This window comes from Anabrus simplex, chromosome 5, assembly GCF_040414725.1.
Source record: "Anabrus simplex isolate iqAnaSimp1 chromosome 5, ASM4041472v1, whole genome shotgun sequence".
In the NCBI taxonomy this organism is placed as follows: Eukaryota; Metazoa; Arthropoda; class Insecta; order Orthoptera; family Tettigoniidae; genus Anabrus; species Anabrus simplex.
Genome location: NC_090269.1, coordinates 167,366,030 through 167,379,618, shown reverse-complemented (window position 1 = coordinate 167,379,618; position 13,589 = coordinate 167,366,030). Strand labels below are relative to the sequence as shown.

The following is a 13,589-nucleotide window of genomic DNA, read 5'->3' as shown; positions in this document are numbered from 1 at the left end:
TTTCCCCAGTATGCCCAAATTTAGAGCACTGAGGTAACTAGTTATGCCCACCCAACAAGCGAGATCTGCAACCCAGAGTTCTACAAGTGCGACTGCGACATCATTTTATTTGCAAACATTCAGAAACAGGCTCTCTAAGCACTAAAGACCATTTCAAAACAATTTTCCAGGAAACCTATTGCATTAAAAATAGTAAAGGATATTGACTGAAGAGTTCCTCCAAGGAGGAGAGAAACTATTTAAAGTGGTGATGATACAAAATTGTCTGTACTCACGATGCCATCCATAACATCCACAAAATTTATTTCCTTTGAAGAGAGTGTTTACTGGTGCACCATGGAATGAATTTCAGATAAAATGGCTGCACTAATTTTTTCCTTAATTTGTGAGTGGTCATGTTAAAAGTTGTGTGAGTAGTCCCACATGAGCATTTTGCTCATGATATAGTTTTCTTTCACATTCTCAATCTTGTTATCATTTTCATAGGTTATATTGTAGTAGAGACATCTAAGGATTAAAAGTCCAAATATCTTCAGATACATAATTTATGATTCTCACCACAGATGGCTTTTTAGAAAGCACGCAGTTAAATTGGATGTAGAAGGTGTACCTCCAGTACAGACCTCCACCCCCTAAGGTTTTACCACAGTCTAAACAGATTTGAAATATGGTGCTTAAGATAATTTGAAAATATTTGAAAAGTTGAAAAGTATCTTGATGGATAGTCTATTCCAATTGTTTTTTGCAGTAGAGAAATCTTGATGTTGTTGGTGAAGACGTAGAAGTCCGGTCACTTATGCCCAAAGGTGACGGAAAGAGCGGCCGCCACAACCGATGTCAGGATGAGGTCCCCCGGACCCCCCAAGTACCAACAGATACCTCTCTCCCGGTACCTTGAGAGGACCAGCCATGGTGATGGTTACTAAGGACAAAGTAGCATAGTTCCGTCCAATGGTGAAGTGGGCGGTTGGGGTTCAGCATCCAAGACATTCCCCACGATGACCGAGTCCAAGTTGACTGTTGAGAAGGAGACCTGGCCAGAATGAGGTGGGTGGTTCTCCACGCCGGCACATCTCGCCAGTTATTACGACACGGCCTCAGTTGAAATTAGGGCACTGCAACAATTACATTTCTGGGTGACAGTAACCGATTTATGGACAGTGTTTTACATGGAGCTGTTAAGGTTGGCGGCTTGTAGGACGAGTGCACGGAATTTCTGGCTCAGGTTTGAAGCAGGGGCGGTAACGGCAGACAGGAAAGAAATTAATGAAGGGAAGGTTTTCACAAAAACTTATAACAACTGATTGACACAAATTGGACAAAGGAGTGTTGGGAACAAACTTAAACATAAGAGATGCGGATGAAAACTTGTGAAACTCGTGAACAGCCGAGTTAAATGCAAAGGACAACCAGTGCAATGAAGTATCCCACCGAGAATGATCTTTGTGGTGGAAAGCAATCAAGGGCAGATCGAAGATCATGGTTAACCTGCTCGGCTAGAGATCGTTGTGGGTAGTTAGCTGATGCCATGATATGTGAGATGGATAGATCAAAAGGGAATTGACAAAATAAATTAGAGGTGAATGCCTTGGCGTTATCAGAAACAATATACTGACAAGGTTCAAAAGATGTAAAAATAGTATTGAGGCAGGAAATAGTGGACTGAGCGGTGGCAAGCCTAGTCGGAAACAGCCATAAGAACCGTGTGAAACCATCTACATACACAAGGATAAATTTATCCCCATTCCCCTTAGATTGAGGGAAAGGCCCAACATAATCTATATACAATCGCTCCATAGGGTGAGATGCTTGATGAGATGACAATAACCCTACCTTAGTCGACAACGTGGGCTTGCTAAACAAACAAGATTTACATGTTTTGACGAGCAGACAGCCAGATGGCGTCAAATTGAATGTCTGAACATGGTAGCTGAGGCCATACGATTATTATTATTACCATCTCCCTAATCTCACCACACATACTCTTTCATATAAACATCTCTCTCGTTTTAAAAATGCCCAAATGTCCACCTAATGGGGTCCCATGGTTACACTTGAAGATCATAAGCACAAAAACAGCTGGAACCACAATTTTCATCTTCTGGTCGTGCCTCGAGGGCAACACAGAACCCATTCCTCAAAACACAAGGGACAACATATTCCGCAGAAGAAAGGTTTTCCATAATAGGAGCCAGCACTGGATATTCATGTTGATATTTTGCTATGTCACAAAATAGCAACAGGACATCAGTCAAAATGGCAATTATACTAGGAGGTATAGAAATAGAAGCTGGACCATCCTCCGCGTCAACAGAATCAACATTGTCGGAAAAAATTTGGCTTAACCCATTAGCGAGCACATTCTCAGATCCCCAAATATGTCACACATCAAACTGAAATGCAGAAATTTGAATAGCTCAATGAACCATTTGCCCTGTACGACAGGGCCTAGCGAAAACCCAGCTCAAAGCCAGATTGTCAGTCTCTAATTCAATTTTAACATGTTCAAGATAAAGACGGAATTTTTCCAAGACAAATAGGATGGGCAGTTCCTTCTAATTCGTATATAGAGTAATTGGCTTCTTGAGATGACAAGGTCCTAGACACATTAGCAACTGGCTGCCTTTCGAGTTCAGATTCCTGAAGAAGAACTGCAGCAACTGCAGCAACCGCAGATGACGAGGGGTCTGTCTGAACGATAAAGAGAAATCTGGCATAACCAATACTAGGACATTACAGAGAGCTAATTTCACATCCTTGAACACAGCTTGTTGAGATGGCCCCCATCAAATTTGACACCTTTCCTACGGAGGAGGTTTAGGGGCACCGCTCTATTAGCAAGGTTAGGGATGAATTTCACCATGCCCATGAATCTAGCAACCCATTTAACATCTTTGGATGGCTCAAAGTTACGAATTGCCTGCGTTCTGGAATGATCGATTGAAACTCCGTCAGGTGACACAATATGCGTGACTTAGCAAAAGGTACCTTTGATAACTTGACTGCCAATCCTGCCTTCCGAAGGTGATTTAGGGCTTCCTTTACATGAGCTAAGTGTTCTTCAAAGGATTATGAGAAAATAACTACATCATCTAGATAATGGTACAGATATTCAAATTTAATGTCAGAGAAGACCCTATCTAGCAGTCTAGTAAGAACAGCCATTCCCATTGGGAGTCCAAAAGGCATGCGGTTATAATCATACAGGTTCCAGTCTGTAGCGGAAGCAATCAGATGTTTCGATTTTTCTGCAAGAGGTATCTGATAATATGCTTGGTTAAGATGAAGAACTTAGCCTTAAGAAACCAAGAAAAATATGAATGCAAAACAGGAAGGAGTACTGATTGTAATACAACCTTACGGTTTAATGCCCTGTAATCAATTACTGGCCCGAAGCCGCCTTGAGGTTTCACACTAGAAAATTGGGTGATGAATACACTGACTTTGAAGGCTAAATGATACCATTTTTCAACATTTGATCTATGATCTCCTTGAGGGCCTTCATTTTAGGTGGTGATAGCCTATATGGAGGAAACCTTACAGGAACTGAATCCATCACCTTAATCTTATATTCGATTAAATCAGTAACACCAAGAGTTTCCACATACATATCGGAAAATGATTGGCATAATTTGTGAATACTATTAGCCTGATCCTCAGGTAGATGTCTCAGGTCTAACAACATCTCACTCTGGGTAGGTGAAGTCATCAAAGACAATGCAGAACTACATTTCAAAAGGGGTATATGGAAATTAATCTGAAATTTGAATGTGGAAGATTTACTTTAAAGATAGAGCGTAAGACAGGAAAATGACATGAAATCTGCCCCTAATATCACAGAGCATGCCAAATGTTTAGCAATCAAACAACTTAAAATTCCATGTAAATTTAGAAATGCAAAGTTCAGCATGAATAAATCCTAAAATTTCTAGAGAGGAAGAATTTGCCAAAACACATTTAATAGAAGAAAAACTATATTCTGGAAATTTACAACTGACTTTTAATTTGGAATACCAATCTTCAGAAAGAATGGAGCTAACACTTCCTGAGTATAAAAGTGTTGTGACCAGTTCATTATTTATTTCAATTTTGAGGAAGGGCACGAATCCTGGGAAACATTCCCTAGGACCTTCAAAAGATGTATTAGAGGATCTTCCCTCCTCAGAAAATTCAATGCCCGAATTGAACTGGACTGAGCCTTGAGGAGCTTGGTGGCTCAACCGGGCATGCTAGTCATTTTCTATCACCTATATTAGTGGAGGTGGAACCAGATGTAGAACAAGAAGGTGTACTGTTAGATGGGGTACAGTTTTTAGCGATGTGTGAGAATGACCAGCACTTGAAACATTCTTGAGACGACCCTGCTCCATTTCTAGGTCCATTAGACAACACACATAACATTTGTGGGGAGAGAAGGTTCAGCGAGGTGGTGGCCGAGAACCATTAGAAGATGGTGGTGGTTCCCTAGCGACCTGCAGAGTATCTGCAAATCTGACTCCTTCCACGGATACAAACATAGCCCTGAGTTCAGAACATGCTTCTAGGGCAATTAGCCCAACTTTACTCCAAAATAAGTTTTACCAGAGGGGCCGAAAACCCCATTCATGTTCAAGAGCACTTGCTCCAAATTACACAGAAAAGCCTCATCGAGGCATACAACACTTAATTTTCAAGAAAGAGCCACACACTCTCAAACTTTAAGCCTCTCAAAGGCCACACCAAACTCCACCTTCAAGTTGTCCTCTCAGGACATAGACACAAGGGTAACATACCCAACCTACTGAGGTCTATTAAATGAAAAAGGGTAATTACATGACCTCTAAAATAACAATTTGAGAGGAGGCGATCTGCACTCCTAATGTATTTGTTTCAAAACCTAATTTGGCTCTAGGCCACTGATGCAAGGGCTAATCCCATACTACGGAGGTGACTTTAGAAAAGAAACAAATTTACATAATGTTAAGGAAGAATAGGTTGAGAAAATAAGTTCACCTCACTTTAGTTCCAGACATGCGCCGTTTTTAGAACTTTATATCGATACAAATTCTCTTTTAGACAAGATTTTAAATTAGTTTACAACAATTTTAACATGTGTTTTACGTCCCAATATCATATTTTTAACTACTGTTCCATAAAGTTAATATCATAACAAATCTCAGTTCAATTTTTATAAATTATAAACGTCATTGTCTTTTTAATAATATTTGTTTTAAGATTAGTTAATATGGCTGATGATGCCCAATAAGAAGGGCAAAACATGTCCCCATAATATTCAGATTTTCGATGTCTAATTAACCACATAATGTGGTACTGTATGTATTGAATAGGTTGAACAATAAAAGTATACCTTTTGTAAACTGAGATAAGTGGTATGTTCCGAGCTGTCAGGGGTGAGATGGCGTGGAATGACATTAGTAGATGAATAAGTTTGAGTGGGGTATATAAAAGTAGGAAAGATCACAATATGAAGATAAAGTTGGAATTCAAGAGGACAAATTGGGCTAAATATTCGTTGATAGAAAGGGGAGTTAGGGATTGGAATAACTTACCAAGGGAGATGATCAATAAATTTCCAATTTCTTTGAAATCATTTAGGAAAAGGCTAGGAAAACAACAGATAGGGAATCTGCCACCTGGGCGACTGCCCTAAATGCAGATAAGTATTATTTGATTTGATTTGATTGATAAAAACAATTTTTAGTTTGGAGGTATTTTTCATAAATAAATTAGAAATACGATAATTCTGTATATGGTAAAAACAATTTTTACTTTGGAGGTGATCTTTTTCATAAATAAATTAGAAATACAATAATATATTTTCCTTCAATTTTGAGCAAAAGTTCATCGATCTATTACACAGGAACTTGGGGGCACAAAAAATCATAACCCCAATGTACATACTGCTGAAATTCATTCAAGAACAGAATTAAGTTCTTACTTGAAAAGTACAGCTTACCTTGAGTTTTTAGCAACGATAATTCTACTAATCTGTTTCCTTGGCTCATTTTTTCACTATGGCATCCGCCTCCGGAGTGTAACAGTTAATACAGTGAGTACCAAACGACCACATTTTGGGTATGTGAGAGCACTCAATTTCTTGAACATCTTGTCCCCATATGGGGTCGCATGTTTGTTGAAAATCAAGAACTGATATAATAGGATTTGACATAACCTATGAATCAAGAACTGTGTGAACCCATTTGGATGAGCAGTAAGTGTGTGTTTTGAAACTGTATAAAGCCTCTTCCTGCCGTCTATCGGCCATCTATTTAAGTGTGTGTATAGTCCACCTTCCATTTGTCAATTCCGGTTTTGGTGTGACCCCATGCGGAGTGCTTTGTAAGGTGACAAAGTCACTGTCTATCTTGTGGATTGTTTGTGTAAGTGTGCAGTGCTGTAAGTTTTATTTTGCATGAGTTAGTTTGTTCATTACTATCTTTAAATCACTGTGAGTAAGTCAAGCAGTAAAAGGCTGAGTGCAGATAGTCCGGATGATTTATTGAACAAGTCCGACAATGATGACATTACACGTTATAATTCTCACATTAGGTCCGTATTGAAATGTACGTAAATACAATGTATGTTGATGAAGAATGTAGTTACAGTGATTCTGAAAAAAATTACAGACAATGAGATTGTAGAAAGTAGCGACAATCCAAAAAGTGCTGAAAGTAAGCATCAAAGTGAAAACAATGGGGTTTTGATATCAGGAACAGCCAGAAATAATAATAATAACAACAACAGGAGACCCTGCATTGGCACTTTGCATGACATTCCTTTCCAAGGGGCAGAGGCACAGGAGGGATGGCTAATGAGTCCGAAGCCTCACCTTATGGTATTTATTATTTGCTACAGATGAAGTAATAAATTTCATGGTAGAGGAATTGAACTGTAATGCTCAACAAGTTTTAATGACTAAGCATTCAAGTAGATCAAGGTGGCTTAATGAATGGGTGGACACAGGCCCGGAACTAGGGCGGGGCAGGGGGAGCACATGCCCCGGGCGGAGATTTCAGGGGGCGGCAAAAGTTGAAAAGTTTATTTAAAAATTATTAAGTTACTTAATTTTTTTCAAAATAATAATACCACAGTTAATATTGTTTAATTTTATTTAATTTTGGTGGCCAATTCATCAACTGTATTACCCTGACACTGTATACCAAGTTATTTTCTTCATTATAAAACACGACACAAGAATTAACGTAATTCATGGGTCTGGAGTGAGTCTTATACTGTTATGCCTACTACTGATATGAATAATTAGTAGCCTGAGCACTCGGCAGTGGGGTCGGGGACTCGAAATCAGTCTGACATTGACACAATGTACGAGCATCTCATCTAACTCACCCCCTTTCTCCCCATGCTCCCCTCTGCTTCCAATAAACAGTAAAGTAAACAGACACCTGCAGTCATCGTTGTCGTTATCGACGGCTACACATGTAGCCTGCGTCCACTGTTGTCTGCGTGTGTTGATACGAACCGACAGTTGTTTAATTTAATTTTCATTTAGTATTTAGTTATTAGTGTTTGGAGTGTTGGTTAGTTATTCGTGTTACCGTTTATCAGCGTTTGGAAAACGGAATTGTTTAGTATATTTTGAGCTGCGTTTTTATCAGTTTCCAAATTATGGATGGCAGAAAACGACTCAGTGGAGCCGAGTATAGAAAACTTGCCACAGAAAAAAGGAAGAAAGAAATCAATGTGCTGTCACAAACACCAAAATTAGAAGCATTTTTTTTTTAAAACGAATGTTAATGAAGATGAAGGCTCAAAAGAAAAATCAGTTAAGTAAATATTAATTTTTATTTCAATAATTAAATTACAGCACATTAGGGAAGAGATGAATTAATTGTGCCTTATCGGACTTTACAACATTTATCTTAATACTTCATCTATATACACTGACTGACAGTGACAATGCAACACCAAGGAGGAGTGGTTCGAAAGGGATGAAAGTTGGGGAAAAAACAGAGACGGCACGGATGAATAATTGATGTTTATTTCAAACCGATATGCAGGTTACACAATGCGCATGGCATCGACTCAGTAGGATGTAGGACCACCGCGAGCGGCGATGCACGCAGAAACACGTCGAGGTACAGAGTCAATAAGAGTGCGGATGGTGTCCTGAGGGATGGTTCTCCATTCTCTGTCAACCATTTGCCACTGTTGGTCGTCCGTACGAGGCTGGGGCAGAGTTTGCAAACGGCGTCCAATGAGATCCCACACGTGTTCGATTGGTGAGAGATCCGGAGAGTACGCTGGCCACGGAAGCATCTGTACACCTCGTAGAGCCTGTTGGGAGATGCGAGCAGTGTGTGGGCGGGCATTATCCTGCTGAAACAGAGCATTGGGCAGCCCCTGAAGGTACGGGAGTGCCACCGGCCGCAGCACATGCTGCACGTAGCGGTGGGCATTTAACGTGCCTTGAATACGCACTAGAGGTGACGTGGAATCATACGCAATAGCGCCCCAAACCATGATGCCGCGTTGTCTAGCGGTAGGGTGCTCCACAGTTACTGCCAGATTTGACCTTTCTCCACGCCGACGCCACACTCATCTGCGGTGACTATCACTGACAGAACAGAAGCGTGACTCATCGGAGAACATGACGTTCCGCCATTCCCTCATCCAAGTCGCTCTAGCCCGGCACCATGCCAGGCGTGCACGTCTATGCTGTGGAGTCAATGGTAGTCTTCTGAGCGGACGCCGGGAGTGCAGGCCTCCTTCAACCAATCGACGGGAAATTGTTCTGGTCGATATTGGAACAGCCAGGGTGTCTTGCACATGCTGAAGAATGGCGGTTGACGTGGCGTGCGGGGCTGCCACCGCTTGGCGGCGGATGCGCCGATCCTCGCGTGCTGACGTCACTCGGGCTGCGCCTGGACCCCTTGCACGTGCCACATGTCCCTGCGCCAACCATCTTCGCCACAGGCGCTGCACCGTGGACACATCCCTATGGGTATCGGCTGCGATTTGACGAAGCGACCAACCTGCCCTTCTCAGCCCGATCACCATACCCCTCGTAAAGTCGTCTGTCTGCTGGAAATGCCTCCGTTGACGGCGGCCTGGCATTCTTAGCTATACACGTGTCCTGTGGCACACGACAATACGTTCTACAGTGACTGTTGGCTGAGAAATCACGGTACGAAGTGGGCCATTCGCCAACGCCGTGTCCCATTTATTGTTCGCTACGTGCGCAGCACAGCGGCGCATTTCACATCATGAGCATACCTCAGTGACGTCAGTCTACCCTGCAATTGGCATAAAGTTCTGACCACTCCTTCTTGGTGTTGCATTTGCTCTGTCAGTCAGTGTATATAAAATAAGAGTTTTGTCTGTACATTGCTCAGAATATGAAAAGAATGGCATTTCCGTACCGGTTACGTCCACAGTAACAAGAAAATGCACTTTTTCTTTTCCGTAATTTCTGTCTGTCTGTATGTATGTATGTACACGCATCACTAGAAAACGGCTAAAGACAATTTAATGAAAATCGATATGCAAAGTCAGAGAATAAGTCGCTACAATCTAAGCCATAAATAATTTTATTCACGCTGATAGAAATGGTAGTTTAGGGGAAGGCCTAAAAATTAATTTTCAAATATTTATGTTATTAGTGGTCCTATCTTAATAAAAATTGGTATGCAAAGTCGGTGAGTAAGTTGCTACAATCTACATTATAAATAATTGTATTCCCCTTGAGTGAAATGGTAGTTTATGGTTGGCCTAAAATCTGATTCTTAAATATTTACGTCATTAGTGGTCATATATCATTGAAACCTGGTATAAAAAGTCAGAGACTGAGCCACTACAATCTAGGCTATAAATCATTTTATTCACGCTGAATGACATGGTAGTTTAGGGGAAGGCCTAAAATATAATTCTCGAATATTGATATTATTAGTGGTCGTAACGATAAATACATCATAACCAAAATAACATAGAATTAAATTTCCGACCATTTATGTCTTATACATTTTTATCATGATAACACAGATATTCATGAATTTGTATTTTTGTTGCTAAGTCCATATCGACGCCGAGTCACAAGAAAATGGGTTAATAGAATTTAATTAAAATCGGTATATAGAGTCAGGGAATAAGATTCTACAGTATAAGCTATATACAATTTTATTCACCTTGGATGAAATTGTAGTTATGGGCAAGGCGCCTAAAATTTAATTTGTAATACCAATGTTTTGGGTCCTATTGAGAAGTACTAGATAACGAAAGTTACAAAGAATACGATTTCCAATCATTTATGTTTTATTCAGTTTTACCGTACCGACTATGATGAGTTGTATTTCAGAGTCGGAAGAAAACTAAATGTGAAGGCCTACAATATCGAAAGCACATAACACTGATCAACAATAACATTACATTGGCCATTGTTTGCTGTGATGTTATTTGTCTTTTATGCTGCCTTTCAACTCCAATAGATAGGATTACTGCTGCGTACCGTGTATAATAGCCTGACTGAATATTAGCGGGAAATAGCTGAAGAGTTAGAAAACTTTCTTCTTTAGGATTCCATTCCTCTGGTTCATACATTTCCTGATACTGCTGGTACGTAACACACTGGTTCATCATAGTATTCCAGCTATTCGATCCCTACTCTGACGCGCTGTTTTGAATGAGCAGTGTGCATACTTAAGGCACAGGCTGACTTAGTAGTAGTAGTAGTAGTAGTAGTAGTAGTAGTAGTAGTAGTAGTAGTAGTAGTAGTAGTAGTAGTAGTATGACCTGGTCTAGAATAACAATTTAGGGGTATTCCAAATTATAGCACCAGAGTTCACTAAATAACTCAAAATGGAAACCTGAAAAGAGCCGTTTCTTAAGAAAAGATTCTTCCTCTTCACTTTTATTAAATTCTACATTCATTTTATTCCAAATTAGCAGTGAAGAGGGGGTTTCTCCTCTGGCTTGGAGGAAAAATTTGTCCCCAAGTCAGATAGATTTTTCCGCTGCCAGTGTAGTGAACTGATATTTTCCGACTCATCGGGTGGTCCTAGGAAACAGATTAGTAAAAGGGCATAGTTTTTGCTCTGGGAGTCTCCACTATTCGACCCTTTCCTCGCCGGAAAAAGACGAAGAGTGTTCACAGATTACGGCTGTCTGTGACTTGGTCATTCCAGCTCTGGAACTTTGGACTGTTACATCGGCAGTGTAGTCCTGTTCATTAAAAGTGAGAAAACGTGTGGTGTTTCATTTGATCGAGTATTTCACATGCAAGCATTGCTTCTAATTGCGCCATTAATACTGACGTCATTGTGATGTATGTTCTTTTCAGCTGGGAAAACTATTAAGACAGTCTTTCTGAGGATGAAAAAAGGCACGTGGAGAGTGAGTGTCTGCCATTATAAGGAAAAATCCCCAACCTGATTGTGACTGATGGTATGCAAGTAGGTCTACGATTACAGTGAAAATTCCCTAACTCAGTCTTCATGTGAAAAGAGACGTTTGGGGACTTCACCGTTGCGTTTTTAGGGTAACGTTAAGAGCTATGCAATTTAATACAATCTTGCTCACAACGTGTACAATAACTAACCTAGAATTCTGTATACAATATAGAATTCCGTAGCGAAGCACGGGTAGATCAGCTAGATTTGTAATATATCAAATTACTGATTGAATTTTTTCCCAGCTTTTAATATTTTAGATGACATTGAAGCTGGAGAGGAAGGCATGCAACACGTTGCACTTTGCAAGAAACTCAGTCCTACTGGTGAAGTGAATGAAGATGAATTATTATCTCGTCAAGACCCTACAACTGGTCTTCAAGAAACGTCCGAGTTTTCCTTCGATTTTAGGGATCCTGGTTCATTGCTACAGAGTTTTTCAGATTCCGAAAGGTGTTACATAACAAAAACCAGCTTTAAAAATCTGATTGAGCCAAATTTAAGTAATAGCAGCAGAGAAGGATGTAACTTAACCAAAGATTGGTTTTATAAAGTTTTCAAAAATGGAGGAAAAGTAAAGATATCATGGTTAGGCTATAGTGAAAGTGAGAAAGCTCTATATTGTGTTCCCTGCAGGCTGTTTCCACACTTAGCATCAAATCAAGTGCCTTCTTTAACTAAAGAGTCCAACTTGTTGGCTGAATGGTCAGCGTACTGGCCTTCGGTTCAGAGGGTCCCGGGTTCGATTCCCGGCCGGGTTGGAGATTTTAACCTTAATTGGTTAATTCCAATGGCCCGGGGGCTGGGTGTTTGTGATGTCCCCAACATCCCTGCAACTCACACACGCAGTTACCTACAAATGGCAGATGCCACACACCCTCATTGGAGGATCTGCCTTACAAGCGCTGCACTCGGCCAGTAATAGCCACACGAAATTATTATTATTATTATTATTGTTACCGCTTTTTTGTGGTAGGTAGAGGTGAAAGAAGGTGCGGGTGTGAACGGGTCTCAAACTACGAAATTAAAGTTAATGTAAAATTTAACAAGGTTATATTCTCTTTCCAAAATTCAGAAATAACACGAAAGACAGGTACAGAGTAGCAAGGCAATAAAAGTACAATTACAATATTTACAGGATTTGGGCTTCGAGCCCCAACCTCATAATTCTTGAGCAATTAGCCCAGTTTTACCCCAAACACAAGTTTCAACAGAGGGGCAGAAAACCCCATTCATGCCTAGGAGCACTTGCTCCAAATTACACAGTAAGGCCTCCTTGAGGCGCGCAGAAAACAAAATTTTCAAGAAAGAGCAACTTGCTCTCAAATTTTAGGCCTGTCAAAGGCCACACCTAATTCCACCTTCAAGCTGTCCTCTAAGGACATATACACAGGGGTAAAATACCCCCTGCTATGTACTTTACACACTGAAAGATGGTACTGAAGTGGCACCGAGACCCGAAAATCAGCAGCTTAAATACTCTCGCGGAAAGTTCGAGGCGTTTCAGGAAGGAAAACACCCGCCCACAATCATTTTATTGGTGGATAAAGGAAACCCCTACACAATATGAAGAAGAAACACGTTATTGGTGGAAAATTAATTAAAGAAATTCGGGATTGGCTAAATTCAAAACAAGGGGAAAGAAAGGGTTAATATTGCCAACTTAAACAATGACCGAAAGAAATTTAGCAAAGAACAAACTTTTGAAATTAAATTTTCTCAAAAAAACAGTTCTTTCACTTCGCACTAGGGTGCACCGTTGTAGTTCTTCAGTAGTGTCCTCTAGAAGAGAATGTTCACACTTCTTACTACAAGCAAAACAAAAATACATCGAAAACAACACAGTTCAGAAACTTCAAAATTTCCAAGTAGTGGCATCTTCAGGGTAACTTGAAAATCAACACATAAGACAAAGTTCAGACTTCTTCCAGTAGGGGAGTTTCAACTGGCGCAAAGTTTAAATAAGCAGCGTGGAGGTGTACCGCCCGGTACAATTATTATTATTATTATTATTATATTAGCTAAAGAAAAAGGACTTACTAATTGGAGAAAACTCAGTAAAAAATTGCCTGAACATGAAAATTCATCCAACCACAAACTTTGCTTTTGTTCATGGAATGCTTTAGAATCTTGTTTACGAAATAGAGGTGTACTGGGAGGTACACCCCAATGCCGTGCATTTAAATC

General features: G+C 40.3%; 1 protein-coding gene across 1 annotated transcript in view; it reads right to left on the bottom strand.

Moving 5' to 3' along the window:
- Nucleotides 1–842: 842 nt before the first annotated feature.
- LOC136873871 (uncharacterized) overlaps nucleotides 843–13,589 on the bottom strand; it is a 615,800-nt gene continuing 603,053 nt past the window's right edge. The window contains exon 10 of the mRNA XM_067147177.2: nucleotides 843–1,115. The gene's annotated coding sequence lies outside the window, so the exon portion shown is untranslated. The remainder of the gene's footprint in view (nucleotides 1,116–13,589) is intronic.